This window comes from Mandrillus leucophaeus, unplaced genomic scaffold, assembly GCF_000951045.1.
Source record: "Mandrillus leucophaeus isolate KB7577 unplaced genomic scaffold, Mleu.le_1.0 Scaffold159, whole genome shotgun sequence".
Taxonomy (NCBI): domain Eukaryota; kingdom Metazoa; phylum Chordata; class Mammalia; order Primates; family Cercopithecidae; genus Mandrillus; species Mandrillus leucophaeus.
This window is the reverse complement of record NW_012101576.1, coordinates 2,041,234-2,063,028: the sequence shown is the minus strand read 5'-3', so window position 1 is coordinate 2,063,028 and position 21,795 is coordinate 2,041,234. Positions and strand designations below refer to the sequence as shown.

Sequence of the window (21,795 nt, the reverse complement as noted above, 5' to 3'; positions counted from 1 at the left end):
AATCTTTTTTTTTTCTTAATTATGCATTTTAAACATCAATATGTACATTTGTTTTTACAGTTATAAATTTTCTCATCTGTTTTAGACAACAGCTTGTAATAGTTTTGAATCCATTAAGATGCTGCTTTCAATTTGAAATATTTTGTATATACATGTATATAAAAATAACCCAATGATGACTCATCTGACAGATGTTTAAGATCAATAAAGGCTTATTTTTCAACATGCAGTTAGGAAGAAAGGGAAGCAAGCCAACCTCTCTACACTCTCTTTTGCTGGCTTGTTTTTGCAGTGGTATCAGTAGTGTTTTTGGAGGGAACCACATGCCTTCAGCCTATCTAGTTAAGATCAGATACCACAATCAACAAGAAGGGTAGAAGAGATGGGGAACGGGGAGTGGGTAAGTGTTAAATATCAATTTTTGAAGTGTGCATTTTGTACTCTTTCTAGGTACAGGATTAAAAACAGGCCAATGAGGAAAAAATTGTTATAATTGTTATAAATTGTTATGTTGTTTTAAAACTGCAATCAAATCAAGACATAATAGCTGAATTAAGTTCTTTTAATAGATTGCACATATAGATGTTTAGGCATACTCTTAGATCAACTCTTTAACAGTAGAACTTCATATCCAATTGACATGGTCTAGATACCACCTTTCTTATTTTTTACAGTAAAGTCTGGTATTTAAATACCTACTTCTACACTGACAGCTTTAAGAAAAACAGGACACAGAGGGAGTTGTCATTTTTAGCAGCAATGAAATACCACCAACCCATTTTTACATACCAAATTCAAGTCCCTATCAGAAGTGAGTGGACCACAAAGTCACCGGGTACAAAATTGCTAGTTCATTTTTAAATCAATAACTTGAAATTACCTTTGCCCCCAACCCCATTACATCTTTTTATAAACAGCAAACTTTTTGCTGTTTTATACGTAGGCTAGCAGGCTTGTTTCAATATGAAAGTGCTAACTCATTTACAGAGTTTTATAATCAGTTATGTAGTGCTATAATAAATGTCCAATAATCTACATAGGAACAATGATGAATAAAAATGATGACTGAATAAGGCTATCAAATTATCTTATCTTATTTACATATAAAGAATAGATACCCAATGGTGAGGAAGAGACAGAAATTGAACAAATTCTCACAGGTTTAAAAATTACATCTACCTTTGAGTTTTATACTGTAAATGAGACATTTTAAGTAGCCCATGCCTATTTTTTCCTCAGAAAAAGAAAAGTTGCCTTCATGACATCCCCTCTTGTGTCAGATTTCCACATTGTCACTTTGAAGCTTCAGAGTCAGGATCTTACTTTCTTCAAAAAATAAAGAAAATACACCCCCTAAGGCACCTCCAATCCTCCCCACCCCCAAAATCCTGCCAGTTTCTTTTCCAGTGCCAGGTTGCATGGTCAGGTCCTATCTCCCAGGATTATTGTTGTGATTTTTTTTTCTGTCCATCTATTGATCATTAGTTTCGAATAGATAACATGAACCGGTTCTGGAACCACTGCTAGGAGGAACACAAGCTCTTCACTACAATCACACAGCAGGAAAGAAAGAGATAAATCAATTCATCCCTGGTGCTGGGCCTCCAAAATTGAAAGAATTTGGCACAACTGAAGCACTGAATTTGTATCCTCTGTGCGTCTCAATCATTTTGGATTCATGGGCTGCTCTTCTTTGATCAGCCAGAGTTGCTATGTCTGTAACTATTTTCTTTGTTCTTCATTAAGACCATGAGTCAGAGACTGATACCACACAGGATTATGATTTTGAATAGTCTGAAAGATAGCTTTAAATATCTGATACTCAACAACAGGGTTATCTTCGTCATCAATGACTGTGGAATAGCCTTCCTGAGAAGTTTCTTCAGCATCATCTTCTTCCCAATTTTCATCATCTCCATCTTCACCTGCCTGCTTAGCCAGAATCTCCAAATGTTCTTTCTCGTCTTTATCAATATCATCTTCATCACTCCCCAGTTCCTCGGTTTCATCATCATATTCAGCTTCATCATTATCACTGTCATTTTTGGACAAAAGAGCATGGCAGGCATATGCTCTTTTCAATCCATTCAATAAAAGGATAAAAGCTGGCAAAATCTGTCCAGAAACCTGATTCAAACCTTGGAGTGTCTGTTCCATATCAATAAGAGCACAGAGACTAAGACCACACATATTTCTGTCATGAAGCCTCAAGAAACAGTCAACATCATTAAGCCACTGTCTCATAAAATTATTTGTAACTGGTTCAACATTATTAGGGAAGTGAAGATTTTCTAAGGTATTGAGTAATAGGTATGCATTATAATGCAAAGCTGCAATTGCAACTTGCAGACATATAGTTCAAAGTTCACTTGTCTTAACCTCTCGTCAGTCTTTCTAAGGCTGCTTGCACGAATAAGGGAATGCACTGGTCAATGTTACGCCCTTTGCACTGCAGAATGATGACCTCTAACAATTTTGCCGCATGACACTCTGCATCTTCTCCTGCAACTCCTGTAAGAACCTTTTTGCACATACTGTATATCATTTCAAGATACTTGGTATCAGACAGAAGTGTCTTGCTAAGAACTGTTACATAATTATAAAGGAGCGGCACCATATCTGTAAAGTAATCAAGGCCATCTTGCTGAAAGACTTCAAATACAAGGGGTGGTAGCTGCCACATTTGTGGAGACATTTGTTGACATGTCAGGCTACACGCTAAAGAGAATATCTCCTCATAGGATTCTGAGACATGCTGTTGTAAAACAGTACCAATGACCTGTAAGCAGATTCCCTCAAGCTGTTGGGTTATCTCTTTATGATCTTCAACTACAACTAAGAAGTGTGTCAGCTATATTCAGAATTCCCATAGCAGTAACTGCTTTGTCATCACTACCTTCTTTATCAGGCCCGATCTGGATTACTTGGCTAAATGTCATTGCCAACTATTGTGTCACTTCTACTGCAACAAGAGTAACTTCTTCGCTATTTTCACAGATCATTTTCCGAATTACATTGGTAAGGTCATCATTTTCTGTTTCTCTTATAATATGAAGAAGAGCCTGCATTACACGTCTGATGAATGGTGTGATATATTCTTTAAATTTTTCTTGATTGCTGATCAATACTTGAAAGACAATGGCAGCTTCCACTTTCACAGGCATGTCTCTATCATCAATCAGACATCTTCTTGTTAGCTCTAAAGCTGTCTGAAGGTTCTGATCACTTTTGAACTTTACTTCACAAAAATAGTGAAGCACCCAGCAAGCCCTTGCTCTCATAGCCTAGTTCACTGCTGAAGAGAAAGAATACATGATTCTGCAACATGTATTCCATCTGATCTTTATAGATCTTCTTCTTCAGAATTATTTCAGCTCAAGACCCAATCATATGCAGGGCTCCATCTGTTTTTCAAAGGTCAGCATTTGGTTCTGTAAGAATCTGGTAACAAAATCCCAGAGTCTTTTGAAGTACCTGTTTCCTCTTACTACAGGCTGTAAACAAAAGCTTCTGGGCAGCAGTGGTAAAAGAAATGAAATCTTCAAACACATCAAACTTCATGCGTATATATTCGTAAGGGTCTTCTTCCCAAAGTTCCTCATCAGCATCTGTATAACACATCAGTGGAAAAATAACATCTTGGATAATGCCTTGTATATGGGGTTTCAGATTCTTCCAGGTGAGAGCATGAGAAACTCCTTGATTAATAGAATTTAATATCTGTTGTAAAACTTGAGGAACCATATATTGCTTTTCCTTGTATTGTTATAACACCTTTAATAAAACTTGCTGGACACCAACAACAAATGCCTTCAGAAATACTTCAGCCAACTTACTATACTCCTAGGAAACATTGCCAGGGCTTTCATATCTTTCAAAAAGTCTTGCTAAAATATGTAAGGCCCACTTCTTGCATTTTCACTATGGTAACTCAGGTCGATCATCTTCTTCAATTCGAAGTGTTTCAGTCTTCAAAATTTCTATCCATTCTGTCAGGTTCTGTTGGTTTGTCAGTTCCAGTGGCAGTATATGCTGAATAAGAGCATAGAAGATCTTGAATATTTGTTTCTGGATGATGACAGACTGATCAGACTGGTCAGAAAGAAGCTGGATAAAATGATCCTTTAGAACTGGCAGAAAACTGCATTGCTGCTACTAATGGACTCCACTCCTCTAGTTTTTTATACTCATAATTTTTCCAAGCTGATAAAGGCAAAGAAGAATTCCTAGCCAACAAGCACTGTTATCGTACTGAAGATAAAAGCCAATTTTGTCCACAATGGCTGTCCAGCAGCTTGGATAATCATGTTTGATGATGTGATGAATGCATGTAGTAAGCTGTACCCTGATGAGCTCAGGAGAATGGATAATGGTTTCTACAATATTTTCTCAAATACAATGGCAATCTTCTTCTGGAATAGTATAAGGGGATATATACCCTTGTGCTGTTTCTCGACCAAGCCAATACTGTGTTATATTTTTCAAATACGTAACACCTGCCTGTCTCACAGGTTAATCCAGTTGTTCCAACAGTAATCTGGAGTAGCGGTGAGACAAAATTCAGAGACTTGTGTGTTTCATTGAGCTGGCGCTCCAAGGTCTCTCGCAGGGCTGGGTCCATGGTGCCCTGCAGGGCCTCAATAATGGTGTTGGGGTCCATCGCAGCACAGACTCAGTCAAACCCGGGGCTTCGGTGCTACTGGGCCAGGAAGAGTGCTACTCACTGCACACATAGACCTGTCGCAGCAGCAACTGGTGCAAAAGGGCAGTGGTGCAATCTTAACTCACTGCAACCTTGAACTCCTGGGCTCAAGTGATCCTCCCACCTCAGCCTCCCAAGTAGCTGGGACTGCAGGCTCATGCTACCATGCCAAGCTGACTTTGTGTTGTTGTAGAGATAGGGTCTCACTAAGTTGCCCGGGCTGGTCTCATACTCCTGGTCTCAAGCAATCATCCTCCCTCAGCCTCCCAAAGTGCTGGATTTACAAGCCTGAGTCACCATGCGTGGCCAATATTTTCAACAGTTAGAGGCAGGAATGAAAAACAATTCCTTTTTGCTTTGCTCAAAATAAGTATTTGTGAGCATCCACTTAAGAGTTACTGTGCTAGATGCTGGACATACAAATAGAAATAAGACCCAGTTCCTGCTCTTGTGGAAAGGGCAACATTAGAGAAATGTTCAGGAAATGGAGCAAAGGCCCTTATCTCAGCTTAAGGAAGTCTTAGCTCACTATTGTTTGGCTGAATCTCAAAAATGTACAAACCAATAGGAGTGTCCCCTTCTTCCCCACAGATTCCCTGAAGCCAGTGAACTGTATGGCAGGAAAACCAAATACTAACTGTGATTTGCCCTGTCCTAGAAGGCAAGAGAAGGGACCTTCAGGGCATGCATGTCAAGTTAGGCTTTGATGACTTGTGTTAGAAGGTTCAGGAAGAAAGGAGCATCACTTATGCCCTATGAAAAAAAGGAATGGCCAAGAGACCTTCCTTGAATCCATGAAGAGCTTCCAAAAGGAAAAATTTTAAGTTTAGGGATGATAAGGAGCAGAAAGGCTTGGTCTGCTTTACCTGGTGAGCCTATCAATGTACCCATCAAGCACATGCTCGTTACCCAGCAGAGTGTTGGGCACTAGGGGGTGAAGGAGGATAGAATCTAAGATTACTTTTAGCTCTGAAAACCTCAAGACCATCTAGGTTAGACTCTTCATTTTACAAAAGACAAAGTGCAGACCCAGAATAGGCCTTATCCAAAATCACATTACTAGCTCTTGAGTACAGGATTACTAGCAGGCTGCAATCTGGGAAGATGGCTGAAGTACACTCGACACCATATAAAACTCCAGCATCAGTACTTTGGGCAACATGTAGTCACCAGAGGTTTCTGAGCTGGTGACCAGCTTAGTCAAAACCACTTTCCCCCTTGATAATAGTAAATGCCATTTCCAGTTAAGTTACAGATGACAGATTTTAAGTAATGTTTCCATGTCTATGTGTGAGATCTGAATGGTACCTCCATTACTGGCATTACATTTTATTCCTCAACCCTCCTCTTCACAGCTCTTATTAGGAAAGCAGGGAAAGTCAGGTGATGAGGCCCACAGGAGCTGTGCCTTGCCAGTGTTCCCTCATGAAAGGCTGCAGCCAGAACTGTGTCCTTCCTTCTTGATGCAGGTCTCTATGCTTAACTTGTTCACCCTCTGTTCCAGAGCATTAGGTGCTCCAAGTGAAGTACTTTTGAATTCTGTCAACCCTGACCTCTCCCCTGTCATGCAGAAAGGCCTCAAGTGGTAGTTTCTGGGGCTACTGATCATACAAGCACATGCACCCTTCTCAGGAGAGGGAAATTAGAAAACTTGCTAACTAGAGGTGCCATGGCAGGTGCCAACTGGATCAGTGCAGGATGGAATAGCACATTCCAGAGAGCCTCATGAGTCCACTGCTAAGGGTAGAGCTAATTTACCAGAAACATGCAGAGGGTTTGGCTGGATCCCCTCTGATACTAACTGAGCCCAGCTCTCATATGCCTATGGCATGGAGCGGATGGTGCTGGGGCAGGCTTCCCTCAGCCTGACAGCAGAGCAGCTGTCTCTACTATTGAGCCAGGTGTGACCCCAGAATGCCGTCTCTACCCCCTCAGCATGGTAGCAATGCCATGGCAGTGAGGATGTGGGGAATGAGGAGCAGCTTAGGGGAGACTAAGGCATTGCAGGGCTGAGGTCCACTATGCAGCTCCAGGTCCCCCTACCACACTCCTTCAAGAACGGAGTTGGTAGTAAAAGACTATCACCAAGTTCCTCTCAACTCAGCAAAACAAGTGGGGAAGTGAGAAAAGAAAGGAGGAGGAAGATAGCTTCCTGTGCTGTGAGGACTAATTGCAAGCAAAACGTGTGTCAGCTGCCACTGCACACAGTAAACACTCAATGGATGGTAACCTTAAGGGTTTGGGCTGCAGCTTTAGTGCCCAAATCCTATGCCTATGGAGGGACTGAGGTACTTGGACAACAACAATCAAGGCAGGTGGAGAAAATCCTGGTTTTGATTGTACCAAAACAAATCACCTCACCCTTAGCAGAGTAAGACAACTAGCATTTTACCATGTTCACTGATTCTGAGCATGAGAAATTTAGAAAAGGCCCAGCAGGATGGCTTGTCTCTGTTTCTTGACATCTGGAGCCTCATTCAGAAAGATTCAAAGATGGGGTAACTTAATTGGAATCATCTATGAGCCATAACTGGTGGTTGACCCATGCTGTCAGCTATAACCTGAAGCTGTAAGCTGGAATACCCATATATGGCCCTTCCATGTGGCTGTGTGAGTTTCTTTACAGAATGGTAGCTGGGTTCCTTTTTTTTTTCTTTTTTTCTTTTTTTTTCTTTTTTTTGAGATGGAGTCTTGCTCTCTCTCTCAGTCTGGAGTGCAGTGGCGCAATCTCGGTTCACTGCAAGCTCCGCCTCCCAGGTTTACACTGTTCTCCTGCCTTAGCCTCCCAAGTAGCTGGGACTACAGGCGCCTGCCAACATGCCCGGCTAATTTTTTGTATTTTTTAGTAGAGACAGGGTTTCACCGTGTTAGCCAGGATGGTCTCAATCTCCTGACCTTGTGATCCACCTGCCTCAGCCTCCCAAATGCTGGGATTACAGGCATGAGCCACTGCGCCCGGCCGGTAGTTGGGTTATAAGAGTAGGTGTCCCAAATAAATCACGCAGAATCTGTATGACCTTTGATGACTTAGCCTATCACTATAATGTGACTTCTGCCATAGCCACAAGGTTTTCCAGGTTCAAGGGCAGAGAACAAGTATCAAAGGCAAATTTTTAAAAGAACATGTGGAATGGAAGGTAATATTAAAGCTATCTCTGGAATATACAATCTGCTTCATTTGTCAGGCTAAATATATGCTCCCATAGTCTCCCAATGCAGAGATATTATGTGCAATGTCTGGAACAAATATTTTCATATGACAGCTCATTAATTCAGTCTTTACAATAATACTGCAAGGTAGTTTATTATTACTCCATGTTTTACCTGAAACTGAGCTCAAAAAGTTTAGACATCTTGACCAAGGTCATATAGTTTTTAAGCACCAAAGCAGTATCAAATTCAGATCTAAATCTGTTAACTACTTATTAAAACTCAAAGCTCATAGTCTTTAGAGGACATTTTGGGTCAGACTAAATGATCTTGGGTTCTAGGGCAGTAGGAATAAGGTGGCAAAGAAAAAAAAAGGCAGCTGTTCATTTGATGCCTAAATGTTCACAGTGTACATACAGTGCTGAAGCTAAGCTTTGTAACTCTTAAGTGTTATTTTTTTCTAATAAATGCATTTTATGTAAGGGAAGACTTTGAAAAACAGTATCTCCAGACAGAATGGAAACTGGGCCACCTTACTAGTCTCTCCTACACCCCAATCGCATTTTCCAAAGTAGAAAGGTACAGTTCAGAACCTGTTTTTCAAACTGGAATAAGGCCCCTCTCTTACTTTTCCCCCAACTCTTTAAGATAGATCATTTTTATTTTGAAACTTAGCCTAGATTGTGGGGCAAAGAACAATCAAATGAAACGGGTGAATTCCCATTTTGATCCTTATTGTCATTCTCTATCTCAGGTAGCTGATGGATCCAGGCTAAATGTGAGTCAAAAAGTATGTTACAGATCAGCTTTAGTTGAAAAAAAAAAATGGGTATATATCAATACAACTCAATGGGGGAATAAAAACTTTTTCAACAAATAGTGTTAAGACAACTGGATATCTGCATGCAAGTGAATGAAGGTGGACCCCTACCTCACACCATACACAAAATTTAACTCAAAATGGATCATAGTCTTAATTGTAAAAGCTAATGCTCTAAAACTCTTAGATGAAAATATAGGGGCAAATCTTTATGACCCTGAGTTAGACAAAGCCTCCTTAATTGTGACACCAAAAGTACAGTCTACAGAAGAAAACTAGATAAATTGGACTATGTGAAAACCTAAACTTTTGTACTGCAAAAGATACCATCAAGCAAGAAAAAATGCAACCCACAGACTAGCAGAAAATATTTGCAAATAAAATACCTCATAAGAGATTTGTATACAGAATATATTATTAAAAAACTCATAACCCAATAGTGAAAATATTAATAACCCAAAATAGGCAAAGGATCTACACAGACATTTCTCCAAAGAAGATATAGAAACGGCCAATAAGCACATGAAAAGATGTTCAACATCCCTAGTCATAGGGGAAATGCAAATCAAAACCACAATGAGACATCACTTTACACCCATTAAAATGGCCATAATCAAAACGACAAGTGTTAGTGATGATGTAGAAACATTAGAACACTGAAATTGTTGGAAGAATGTAAAGTGGTGCAGATGCTTTGGAAAACAGTTTAGCAGTTCCTCAAGATGTTAAATGTGGAGTTACCAAATGACTCAGCAATTCCACTCCTAAGTCTATACCCAAAAAAGGCAGAAACAAATGTCCATATGAAAACTTGTACATAAATGTTCAATAACGTTCAGAGGAGCATTGTTCATAATGGCCAAAAAAGTGAAAACAGCCCATATACCTGTCAACTGATGAACAGATGAATTAGATGTGGTATAGCCATACAATAAAATATTATTCAGTAATAAAAAGGAATGAAGTACTGATAAATGCTACAAAATATTAGAACCTTGAAAATGTTATTCCAAGTGAAATAAGCCAATCACAAAAGACCATATATTGTACAATTCTATTTATATAAAGTGTCCAGAACAGGTAAATCTAGATTTAGAAAAAGTAGATTAGTGGTTGCGTAGGCCTACAAAATGTGAGGAGAAATGGAAAGCAACTGAAAATGGGTATGGGGTTTCTTTCGGGAGTTATGAAAATGTTCTGAAATTGATAGTGGTGATGGTTGCACAACTCAATAAATGTACTTAAAACTACTGAATTGTACATTTTAATTATGCAAATTGTATGGTAGGTGAGTTTTATTTCAATATTTATATCCACACATACATACACATATATGTTTACACACACACACACACATATATATATGTCCAAAGCAAATTCATATTAAAGTGGGGGCAATGTCAAGAATAGAAAACCACCCACAGATGCTCCTCTGCTTTAGCCTGACATGTGGCTATGTGACCAAAGGTACTGTGAAAAGCAATTAGACGGTGCTTTCTGAAAAATAATTTTATTGGGGTATAATTTACATGTGACAAAGTACTTCCATTTGAATTCATAGCTTGATGTGTTTTCACAAATGTGACCACCATATAACCAACACATTCAAGATACAGGATATTTTTTTACCCCCAAAAAAGTCCCATGTGCCCCTCTGTCCCAAAATGACCAGCCCTAGGCAACAATTGAGCTACTTTGTCATTTTAAGTAAGTTTTGCCCTTTTCTATAATTCCAGATAAATTAAATCCTACAGCATGTACTATTTGGGATCTGGACTGTTTTATAACTCAGGATAATATATTTGAAATTCAACTATGTGTCATGCATATCTCTAATACATTGCTTTTTTATTGCAGAGAGTATTCCCTTATATAAATAGACTAAAGTTTGTTTTGCATTCATCTGCTTAAGGACATTTGATATTTTTCCCTCATTTTAGTTATTATGAACACTGATATACAAGTTTTTGTGTGAACATATGTTTTCATTGCTCTTCGGTAAATGAACAGAAGTGGAAACACCAGGTCTTATAAGTGTATGCCTAACTTTATAAGAAATTGCCAAGCTGATTTCCAAAAATGTTAATACTATTCTACGTACCCACAAGCAATATATGTAAGTCTTTTGAATTTTATTCATCATAGTGGGTATCTCACTGTAGTTTTCAATAGCCTTTCCTTGATGACTAATTAAATGAAGCATCTTTTCATGTGCCTTTGGCCATTCACGTGTGCGTGTGTGTGTGTGTGTGTGTGTGAAGTGTCTGTCCAAATCTTCTGCCTATTTAAAAAATTATTTTTAATTGAGTTGTATAAGTTTTTTTTAATACATTCGGGATTCAAATCTTTATCAGCTTCGTCTGTGGCTTAAAATTTCATTTTCTTAATGGTGTCTTTCTTAATAGTGCCTTTGATAAAGTCCAATGTATCATTTTTTTGCTTTTATGTTTCAAATGTCTTGTGTCCTAAGAAATCTTTGCATATGCCAATGTTGAAAAACTTCTAGTTTTACAGTTTTAATTTTTATGTTTCAGTATACTACCTATTTTGAGTTAAATTTTGAGTCTAGAGTAAAGGGTTGAAGTTCATTTTTTGTATATGAACATCCAATTTTGTAGAACCATTTGTTGAAAGACTATTTCCCCACTAAAATATCTTCTTAACAACATTTCATCACAAGATTCCTCATTTCCCTTTTATAGTCACACCTACTTCCTTCCAACTTTCCTTTAATCCTCTTCTCATTAACTCCTACTAACCACTAACCTGTTTTCCACTTCTATAATTTCGTCATTTCAAGAATACTGAATATATGGAATCATAAAGTATATAACATTTTGGGATTGCTGTTTATTCTTTGCATTTATCCATGTATGATGCTCTTCCTTCATTCGTATAGATTTAAGTTTCACTGATAGTGTTTGTCTTGCATCTGAAGAACTTGCATCTTAAGTCCACTGGTGAATAATTCTGTCAGCTTTTGTTTGCCTGAAAAAGTTTTCATTTCATATTTATTTTTGAATGGTATTTTTATTGGATATAGAACTCTAGGTTGACAGTTCGCTGTTTTCGTTACAGCTCTTTAAAGATGTGATTTCATTTTCTTCTCATTTAAAAGTTTCTGACAAGACATATGTGAGTATTGTTATCTTTGTTCCTCTGTATGTAATTTTTTTGTCAGCTCTTAAAATTTTCTCTTTATCAATTTTGTTCAGTAATTTGATCATGAACTCCTTTGTGTTTTATCCTTCTTGGAGTTGTTGACCTGCCTGGATCTGTGAGTTTATAATTTTCATAGAATATGAAAAGTTTTTAGCCACTAGTTGAAATTTTTTCTGCCCTTCATCCTTTCTGGGACTCCAATGACATGCATATTTACAACAGCTGTTCAAAAGACCCTGTCTGTCAATTCTATTTTCTCTGTCATTTTAGGTCTATTTCCATTAACTGATTTTTCTCCTAGTTATGGGTCATGTGTTTTGTTTTGTTTTGTTGTGTTGTGTTGTGTTGCTTTTAGGCAAGCCTGGTAATTTTGGATTGGATGCTGGACATTGTGCCTTCATACTGTTGACTGCTGAATACTGTCCTCTTTAATGGATGTTGAACTGTGTTCTGACTGGCAGTTAATTACATATCAGTTTGATCCTTTTTTAGGCTTTATGAAAACTTTATTAAGTAGACTTTACTCTAGGGCTTATTTAGTCCTATAACTAAGCTGTGACTTATTTTGGAATGCCATCAATATTAAGCAGGACCCTAAACCCTGGCTGGTCATAACTCAAACTTCTACCAGCCCTGTAATGCCTCTGGAAATATTCAGCTTACAGATACCTGGTAGTTCTTTGCCTGGCTTATGCAGTTTCAGCCTACATATAGCAGTGAGCTGTAGTTGCAAGAGGAACTCTGTAAAGATCCTCAGCATTTTCTCTACTGAGCACATTCCAGCCACTCAACCTCTTCAAATTCAAATTTTTGTCTTCTCAACTCTGTGATATCATGCTCTTCTCGAGTGTGTATTGTGGTCCAGAAAGTATCTCCGGGCAGAAAGTTGGTATTATCACAGGGCTTATGTCATTTGTTTCCCTTCTCTGAGGAGTCACAGAACTGTACTAATTACCAAAAGGGGTTTTTATAGATTTTTGTCTGGTTTTCTAGTTGTTTACAGTAATAGAGTAAGTCCAACTCTAGTCACTCTCTTGTGTCTGGAAGTAGAAGTCACTGATATTATCTATGTTAATACAGTGAAAAAAAAAAACCCAGTGTTGTCCCTCTCTCCATCCTCACCCCCACACCTCCACTGCTAATACTGTCTCTGTGATGTGCAATATCCAAGGCTTGATTTAGGTCTAATGAATATCTCTGAACACAGTACACTTTGGGTTTCCCAGCACAAGAATTGAAATGAAAAAAGCACAGGGTACTCTCCCAGCTGAGATTCTCAGCCTCTTTTTTCCCCTACTGTGAACAGTGTCACCCAGGTGCCCTCACTCACCTATTTTAAATACACTCGCCATCTCTGCTAACAGCTTCAGCCTCTGTTAATCAGGTAGCTTTTCATTAACGTTCTTATCCTTGTCCCAGCATCTTATTAGTCATGCTTTATTAGTAGACATGTTAAGTCTCAAATCTTAGTTCCTGTTAGCTTCTCAGTATCTGTTGTCAAGTTGAAGATCCCAGACAGAAGAAGATGAGAACTAGTTCATTACAGAGTGACTCTTTCTAATAAATCTCCTTGGTTCTCTATGATACTTATATATTCTTCCCACTGTAGTTGCCTTTTTCTCTCTATTTAGAACCAATACAAATCATAGAAATGAGATCATTCAGCTTAAGGGTATATTATCTTCACTTCAGCCCGTCCTTCTTTAAGATGAACAATGCTGTCTTTAGATTCTGATACTGGCTCTGCCACTTATTAGCTGGATAGCCCCAGACAATTGACTGACTGAGTTTGTTTCCATACTTACGGAATAGGAAAAATATATTCTGCGTATCTCACGGAGTTTTTTAAGGATTAAGCAAGATAATCTGTGTTAAGTACTTTATATAGTGCCTGCACCATGGTAAATGCTTAATAAATGTTAGCTATGATGACAATGATGGTGATTAAAATGGTCTTTCCATACACTCTGCATACCATCCCTCTGACTGACCTGAGGATTATAATTATTCCCTAGCTACTAGCAAAGAAGTTTCAATCTCCCTTCACTTCTGCTTTTAAACAGTTTTCTCCTATTTTACCAAAAAAAAAAAGAGTGTGTTCTTTTCTTCCCTTTTCCAGCTCTTCATAAACACAGTGTATTAGTCCATTCTTTCATTGCTATAAAGAAATACCTGAGACTGGGTAATTTATAAAGAAAAGAGGTTTAATTGTCTCATGGTTCTGTAGGCTGTACAGAAAGCATGATGCTGACATCTGCTCAGCTTCTAGGGAGTCCTCAGGAAACTTACAATTATGGCAGAAGACAAACGGGCCGCAAGATGTCTTACATGGCAGAGGAGGAGCAAGAGAGAGAGTGGGGAGGTGTTACACACTTATAAACGACCAGATCTCATGATAACTCACTCACTCACTATCATGAGAACAGCACTGACCAGATGATGCTACACCATTCATAAGAACTCTGCCCCCATGATTCAGTCACCTCCCACCAGGGCCCACCACCAATAGTGGGGATTATTATTAAACGTGGGATTTGGGTGGGGACACAGATCCAAACCATATCACATGGTTTTTCATTCTATGACTCTTCTATCCAATTTATTCTTAATTCCCTTTAATCAAGCTTTTATCCTCAATACTTTAATTTTCTGTAAAAGTTACCAATCATCTCTGAACCACATTAAATGTTATTTTCAAAGTCCTACTATTCCTTTCAAGTCCTACTGGGCTTTCTGTAGCTTTTGACACAATTGTCCATTTTCTCAATTTTGGCTACCATGACCACTGAACTATCATTTTTCATTTTCTACTGGTGGCAGATTAAATTACTGCTATTACTTCTTGCTTCCCCTAAGCAATATTATCCATTCTCTTGCAATGGCCTTGTATGTAACAGAATCCCCTGCTTCTTGTCTTTCAGGCTTGACCATATGACTTTGAAAAATGAGATATTGGAAGGCATATCATGAACAAAGATTTGAAATGTGCTTGAATAGTTGGAGTTTCCCTCTTTTAAAAATTTTTTATTTTTTGAAATTTTTTTTCATTTGTTTTTAGAGACATCTCACTCTGTTGTCCAGGCTGGTGTTCAGTAGAGTGATTATAGCTCACTGCAGCATTCAACTCCTGGGCTCAAGTGATTCTCCCTCCTCAGACTATCATGTAGCTGGGACTACAGGTGCATGCCACTATGCCCAGCTTCTTTTTTTTTTTTTTTTTTTTTTTTTTTTTACTTTTTATAGAGATGGAGAGGGTCTCACTGTGTTTGCCAGGCTGGTCTTGAACTCCTGACCTCAACTATCCTCCTAACTCAGCCTCTCAAAGTTCTGGGATTACAGGCATGAGCCACCAGGCCTAACCCTAGGGTTCCCGCCTTATGCCCCTGATTCAAAGACATAAAAAGAACAGAAAAAAAATAATAATATGTGAATCAAGTCACTCCAGATACAGTCGACAGTAAATAATCATAGGGAGATTTATGAAAATGAAAGACTTAAAGAATTTCAGGCCGGGCGCGGTGGCTCAAGCCTGTAATCCCAGCACTTTGGGAGGCCGAGACGGGAGGATCACGAGGTCAGGAGATCGAGACCATCCTGGCTAACACAGTGAAATCCCGTCTCTACTAAAAAATACAAAAAACTAGCCGGGCGAGGTGGCGGACGCCTGTAGTCCCAGCTACTCGGGCGGCTGAGGCAGGAGAATGGTGTAAACCCAGGAGGCGGAGCTTGCAGTGAGCTGAGATCCGGCCACTGCAGTCCAGCCTGGGAGACAGAGCGAGACTCTGTCTGAAAAAAAAAAAAAAAGAATTTCAAAAAGTCAAACAGACCAATAATTACAATAGACAATGAGATAGTAGTGAAAAAATAGATAAAATATTGTAAATATAATTCAGTTAAGTGGAATTGAGAGGCTATAATTCAGTTCTTAAAGCTTCTCAGTGATTCTAATATGCAGCCAAGTTTGAGTGACTGGTCTCAGTTTTGATAGTTTAAGTTCAAGGCTAGGGATTAGTTTAGCCCTGAGCATGTGACATAATTCTGGCCAATGAAGCATAAAGGAAAGTCTACTGAGGTTGGAGAATAGAAGTTTCTTGGAAAGTTTCTTCACTTTTAAAAGGAGTCAAAGAAAAAAAAAGTCTTCTACATCTGCTGGGCACTGTAGCAGCTGCATGTAGCCCTGGAAGTCTGGCAAAGGGTAATGCCCACGTGGAGGTAAAGGACAGGAAAGACAGAAGAAATCTGATGCTGTCTTTGAGTCACTGAATTAAACAGTGCTGAAGAAGCTGTACATTAGGGCATCTCACAATGTAAGAGAATAAATTTTCCTGCTGTTTAAAACAATTGAAGTTAGACATTTCTATTATTTATAGATGGAAGCATCCTGATACTATGACTAGCAGGATTCATCCTAGAAATATAAGAAGTGGCCAATATTAGAAAATCTGGCAAACATGCCATACTTTCTTCTGTATATATTCCAGAATAACTCTCTCAAAGGTCTCATGGAAACATGAACAGGGATATTCATCACAACACTGTGGTACCAAGGCAACAGAGGAAACTTAAGTCCACCACCGGGAATTAGATAAGTAAAATGTAGTCATTTTGCACAGCACTGAATATTGTGCAGAACCATGTCAGGAACAATACAATAGATTTGTATATTTTTTCATCAATATATACACACAAATTCATATACATATAGCAGCATATATACATATATATAGCAGCATACATACATATATATATAAGCATAGCTATAATGCCAAAGATCATAGTGTCTAATGAAAAAAAAAAGAAATATATTCATAGCACAGTATCTTTTAAGTAAATTAAACTCATATACCCCTACAAATACACATACCTCACTGTATACTTCTCAGGGATACATATATCTCAAAATATACAGATTGAAGGCAGAATGGTGGATTAAAGGGGTAAGAACAATAACAAAGAAACAACCAAGGTTGATAGTGTTCCATACACTTAGGAGTATGATTAATTCAGTTTCCTATACTTGAAGGGAAGGAAGGAGGAAATGGAGGGAAGGAAGGAGGAAATGGAAGAAAGGAAGGAGAAAGAAAAGAAGAGAAATGGAGACCTATCAATGTAATTCACCACATTAAGAATTGAAATGAAACATATGATTCTTCTCAAGAAATACAGAGCATTTGATAAAACTTTCATGAATTATTCTTAATAAGCCAAGATTAGAAAAGCAGTGCTTTAATCTGGAAAGAATATCTATCAGAAACCTGGAGTCCAAATTACCTTCAATGGTAAAATTTCAAAAGCTTTCCCATTCAAGTCAGGAACAAGCAAGAAAACCTATATGACCACCACTGTTGAATATTCTACCGAAGGTCCAAAAAATACAGTAGGAATGAAGAGTTATAATGATTAGAAAATGAGTTAAAATTCTAAGTGTAGGTTATATATTTGTCTATATGGAAAATGGAAGTCAATAATGAGTAAAAGTTATTAGAACTATTAGGAGGGTTTAGGAAACTTGCTGTTTATAAAATCCACACACAAAAATCAATAGCAATATTTTGGCTGGGTGCAGTAGCTCACACCTGTAATCCCAGCACTTTGGGAGGCCAAGGCGAGCGGATCACTTGAGGTCAGGAGTTCAACACCAGCCTGACCAACATGGGGAACCCTATTTCTACTAAAAATACAAAAAAACTAGCTGGGCGTGGTGGCAGGTGCCGGTAATCCCAGCAACTCGGGAGGATGCGCAGGAGGATCACTTGAACCCAGGAGGTGGAAGGTGCAGTGAGCCAAGATCACGCCACTGCATTCCAGCCTGGGCGACAGAGCAAGACTCCGCCTCAAAAAATCAACAACAACAACAACAAAAAAATAGCATTACTTTGAGAAGCAATAATCAATTAGAATATCTAATAAGAAAAAACAGACCATTCATGATAGCAACAAACAGTGTAAAATATCTAGGAATAAAACAAAAATGTGCAGAGCATTTATGGAGAACATTATCAGGACTACATCACAGGAAATGTTTAAAAATTCCTGAATAAATGGAGAAATAAATCATTAATTATAAAACCCAACATTATTAAAATGTTAATTCTTCCCAAATTGTATTAAAAATTTGGGAGGGTTGCAAACAAACATCCAAGAGTTTTCAGAGCACTTAAACTTACTTGAAAATTCCAGCATAAGGTCAATAATATATGAATAATTAAGACAATTGTTAAAAGAACAGCAAAGAGAACTGACCCACCAGTTAAAATATATTAAATGTCTATATTAATTAAAACAGTAGATGTGGGCACAGTGATATACAAAGATTGGTAGATCAAAGAACCCTAGAAACATCTCTGTTTGGCATCTCAAATTTTACAATTCGAAACCTGAATCCTTCATCTACCGTCCTCTTATCCTAAATCTACTTGTCTCTCTGCTTTCTCCATTTCAGTTGACAGCCACTGTTTGGAATTTGGTTGTTTAACAGTAGGAAAATTTCTTCTTCCCATTTCCCTAGGATTCAATTCCTAACTCTGCCGTAATGAGACAGGTTAAGACATATTCCCTGAAATTACACTAGAGCCAGGGCTAACTAGGTCTATGAGAAAAATTGAAATCTTTTAAATGCTCTTCTCCCTACATCTACAGAGATCCCCTGAGGTTCTCCTTTCTCTGTGGGGTCTTTGCTTTTATAAGCTTCTCTTGAGAGGCATTGAAAATGGGACAGCATTTAACATAAACAAGCTGAAGAGGAAACCAGTGCAATCCCTGTTCTTTCAAGGAGCCATAAAGCGATGAGTAGCACAAAGTGCTCAGCTCTGTATGGGGCAGTGAAGGACATCTAGTTTTCTCATGGAAACCCTTAGCACCCTTGGCGTCACTAAGTGCCATTATACCCCTCTAAGTGCATGGTCAAACGCAGGCATAATTTGTTCTGCCTCCAGAGGATTACAGTAAAAATTAACTCAAAATGGATAAGTATACCAGATTGCTTTCTCTACCCTGCCTACCTAAGCATTTAACTTTACTGCTCAGTCTCAGAGATAATGAGCTCACAGGTACTTCTCTCTTGAGGGAGATCTAAGTCAATTTAGCATGACTTTAATCCTCTGAATTAAAAAAAAAAAGTCACACAAAGACTGAATCCCATAGTTCACCAATCAGGACAAACACTTTGTTTGCAAAAAATGCCATTTGCTTTTGCAGGTGGAAAACTGCTTTCTAGAAATTTACTAATTAGAGCTGTAGTTGATGTGGTCATTCATATGAGCAAGAAGAGAAAGACAGAGGAATAGAGCAGAGACGTAAGTGGAACATGGAAGACTGGGCTGCAGGAGTCTGAAGCAGGACACTGACTGCAGTCTCACAGAAAGTCTCATAGGTGTATAAAACAGCAAGGGAAGTGGCTCTGAGTCTCAGCTGCCCTGAGGGAGGATGGATGATGCTGAAATCTCAGGAACTGGGCAGGTCATCAAAGCAGGTAGGGCAAAGAATGCATTTCCTTCACATTGAAGTCACATGATGCTCCATTTTCCACACTTGCATCAGGACCCATCTGCTTCATGAGAAACATTACTGACAATGACGGAACCCCCATCACTATCCAAAAGTTCCTCTCAAAATCTGCTCCCATTTTCACCGCACTATTCCATACCATTTATTCAACCCATTTATTTTACAACTAACTGAACATGTCCTATGTACATATCATGGTACAACCTTCTGAAGAAAGTATAAAGATATCTATAGCCTGTGTACTCAGAGCTCCCCTAACACTGGGAATAAATATTATTTAATTTTTTGTTTTCTACACTAGGTCATTAGCTCCAGATGGCAGGGACCTTGCCTATCTTGCTCATCATTGCATTTCCAGCATGATACCACTTGATATACAGGTGATAATGAATAAATGAATGATCTCTTTCCTTCTGTCATTAACAGTGTAAGTCAAACACAGATGCAAGAAATTAATTAAATGCATAAATAACAAAGTAACTTAATTCTGTTCCTGAATTATAAATCTGGTATATGAATTCAATATTATACTCAATTATTTATGTATGTTGGCCATATTTGAACTTATAAGTCTCCAGCTAAAAGAAATCATTTAGATATTGCTTTTTGAAAGGTGCCAAATTACATAATAAAGGGATCAATGCTCCAAGAAGATATAATAATCCTTAATGAGTATGCATCTAACAACAGAGTTTTAAAGTACATGAGGCAAAAACTGATAGGCCTGCAAGGAGAAAAAGATGAATCTACTATTACTGTTAGAGATTTCAATACCCTTTTGTAATAAATAGACATACCCAGGAGGCAGAGAATCAGCAAGGATACCAATGAACTCAATGGCATCATTAATCAACTAGATAAAATGGACATGTAGAGACTAATTTGCCCAAGAACAGCAGAATACACATTCTTCTCAAGCTCACATGGAACAGTCACCAAGATAGAACACATTCTGGGCCACAAAAGACATCTTAACAAGTTTAAAAGAATATAAACAAGGTAATGTCTGCTCTCAGATCATACAATAGAATTAAACTAGAAATCAACAGAAACATAGCTGGAAAACCTTGAAATACTTGGAGAATAAATATAACTCTAAATAACACATGAGTCAAAGAAGGAATATCCAGAGAATTTCAAAAATACTTCAAACTAAAATAAAAAAAAAACTTATCAAAATTTGTGGGATGCAGCAAATACAGTGCATAGAGGAAAATTTATAGCATTGAGTACCTATATTAGAAAAGAAGAAAGATCTAAAATCAATCACCTAAGCTTCCACCTTAGGAAAGTAGAAAAAGAAGAGCAAATTAAATGCACAGTAAACGGAAAAGAAAAGAAATTATAAAAGGTAGAGCAGAAATGAATAAAATTTAAAAATCAATAATCAACAAAACCAAAAGCTGGTTTCTTGAAAATATCAATAAAATACATAAGCTTCTAGCTAAGCTAATTCTAAAAAGGAGAGTGTTGCAGGAAGTCAGGGACCCTGAACAGAGGGACTGGCTGAAGCCGTGGTAGAAGAACATAAATTGTGAAGATTTCATGGACATTTATTAGTTCCCCAAATTAATACTTTTATAATTTTTTATGCCTGTCTTTACTGCAGTCTCTGAACATAAATTGTGAAGATTTCATGGACACTTATCACTTCCCCAATCAATACCCTTGTGATTTCCTATGCCTGTCTTTACTTTAATCTCTTAATCCCGTCATCTTCGTAAGCTGTCCCCAATCAATACCCTTGTGATTTCCTATGCCTGTCTTTACTTTAATCTCTTAATCCCATCATCTTTGTAAGCTGAGGAGGATGTATGTCGCCTCAGGACCCTGTGATGATTGCGTTAACTGCACAAATTGTTTGTAGAGCATGTGTGTTTGAACAATATGAAATCTGGGCACCTTGAAAAAAGAACAGGATAACAGCAATGTTCAGGGAACAAGGGAGATAACTTTAAACTGTGACTGCCTTGTGAGCTGGGCAGAACATAGCCATATTTCTCTTCTTTCTAAAGCAAATAGCAGAAATATTGCTGAATTCTTTTTCTCAGCAAGCAACATCCCTGAGAAAGAGAATGTGTCCCTGAGGGGAGGCCTCTAAAATGGTCACTTTGGGGATGGCTGTCTTTTACGGTTGTAGTCAAAGGGATGAAATAAGCCCCAGTCTCCCGTAGCACTCCCAGGCTTATTAGGACAAGGAAATTCCCACCTAATAAATTTTGGTCAGACCGATTATCTGCTCTCAAACCCTGTCTCCTGATAAGATGTTATCAATGACAACGTGTGCCTGAAACTTCATTAGCAATTTTAATTTCGACCCGTCCTGTGGTCCTAGGATCTCACCGTGCCTCCATTTGCTTTGTGATATTTTATTACCTTGTGAAGCATGAGATTTCTGTGACCCACACCCTATTCATACACTCCCTCCCCTTTTGAAAATTGCTAATAAAACTTG

General features: G+C 38.2%; 1 protein-coding gene and 1 pseudogene across 3 annotated transcripts in view; both read right to left on the bottom strand.

Moving 5' to 3' along the window:
- The window catches only part of KCNH1 (potassium channel, voltage gated eag related subfamily H, member 1), a 468,531-nt gene that overhangs the window by 185,320 nt on the left and 261,416 nt on the right, over positions 1-21,795 (bottom strand). The gene's annotated exons all lie outside the window — the stretch shown is intronic.
- LOC105536406 lies at positions 1,543-4,660 on the bottom strand (annotated as a pseudogene). The gene has a single exon (XR_001005582.1). The product of XR_001005582.1 is annotated as an importin-7 pseudogene (transcript).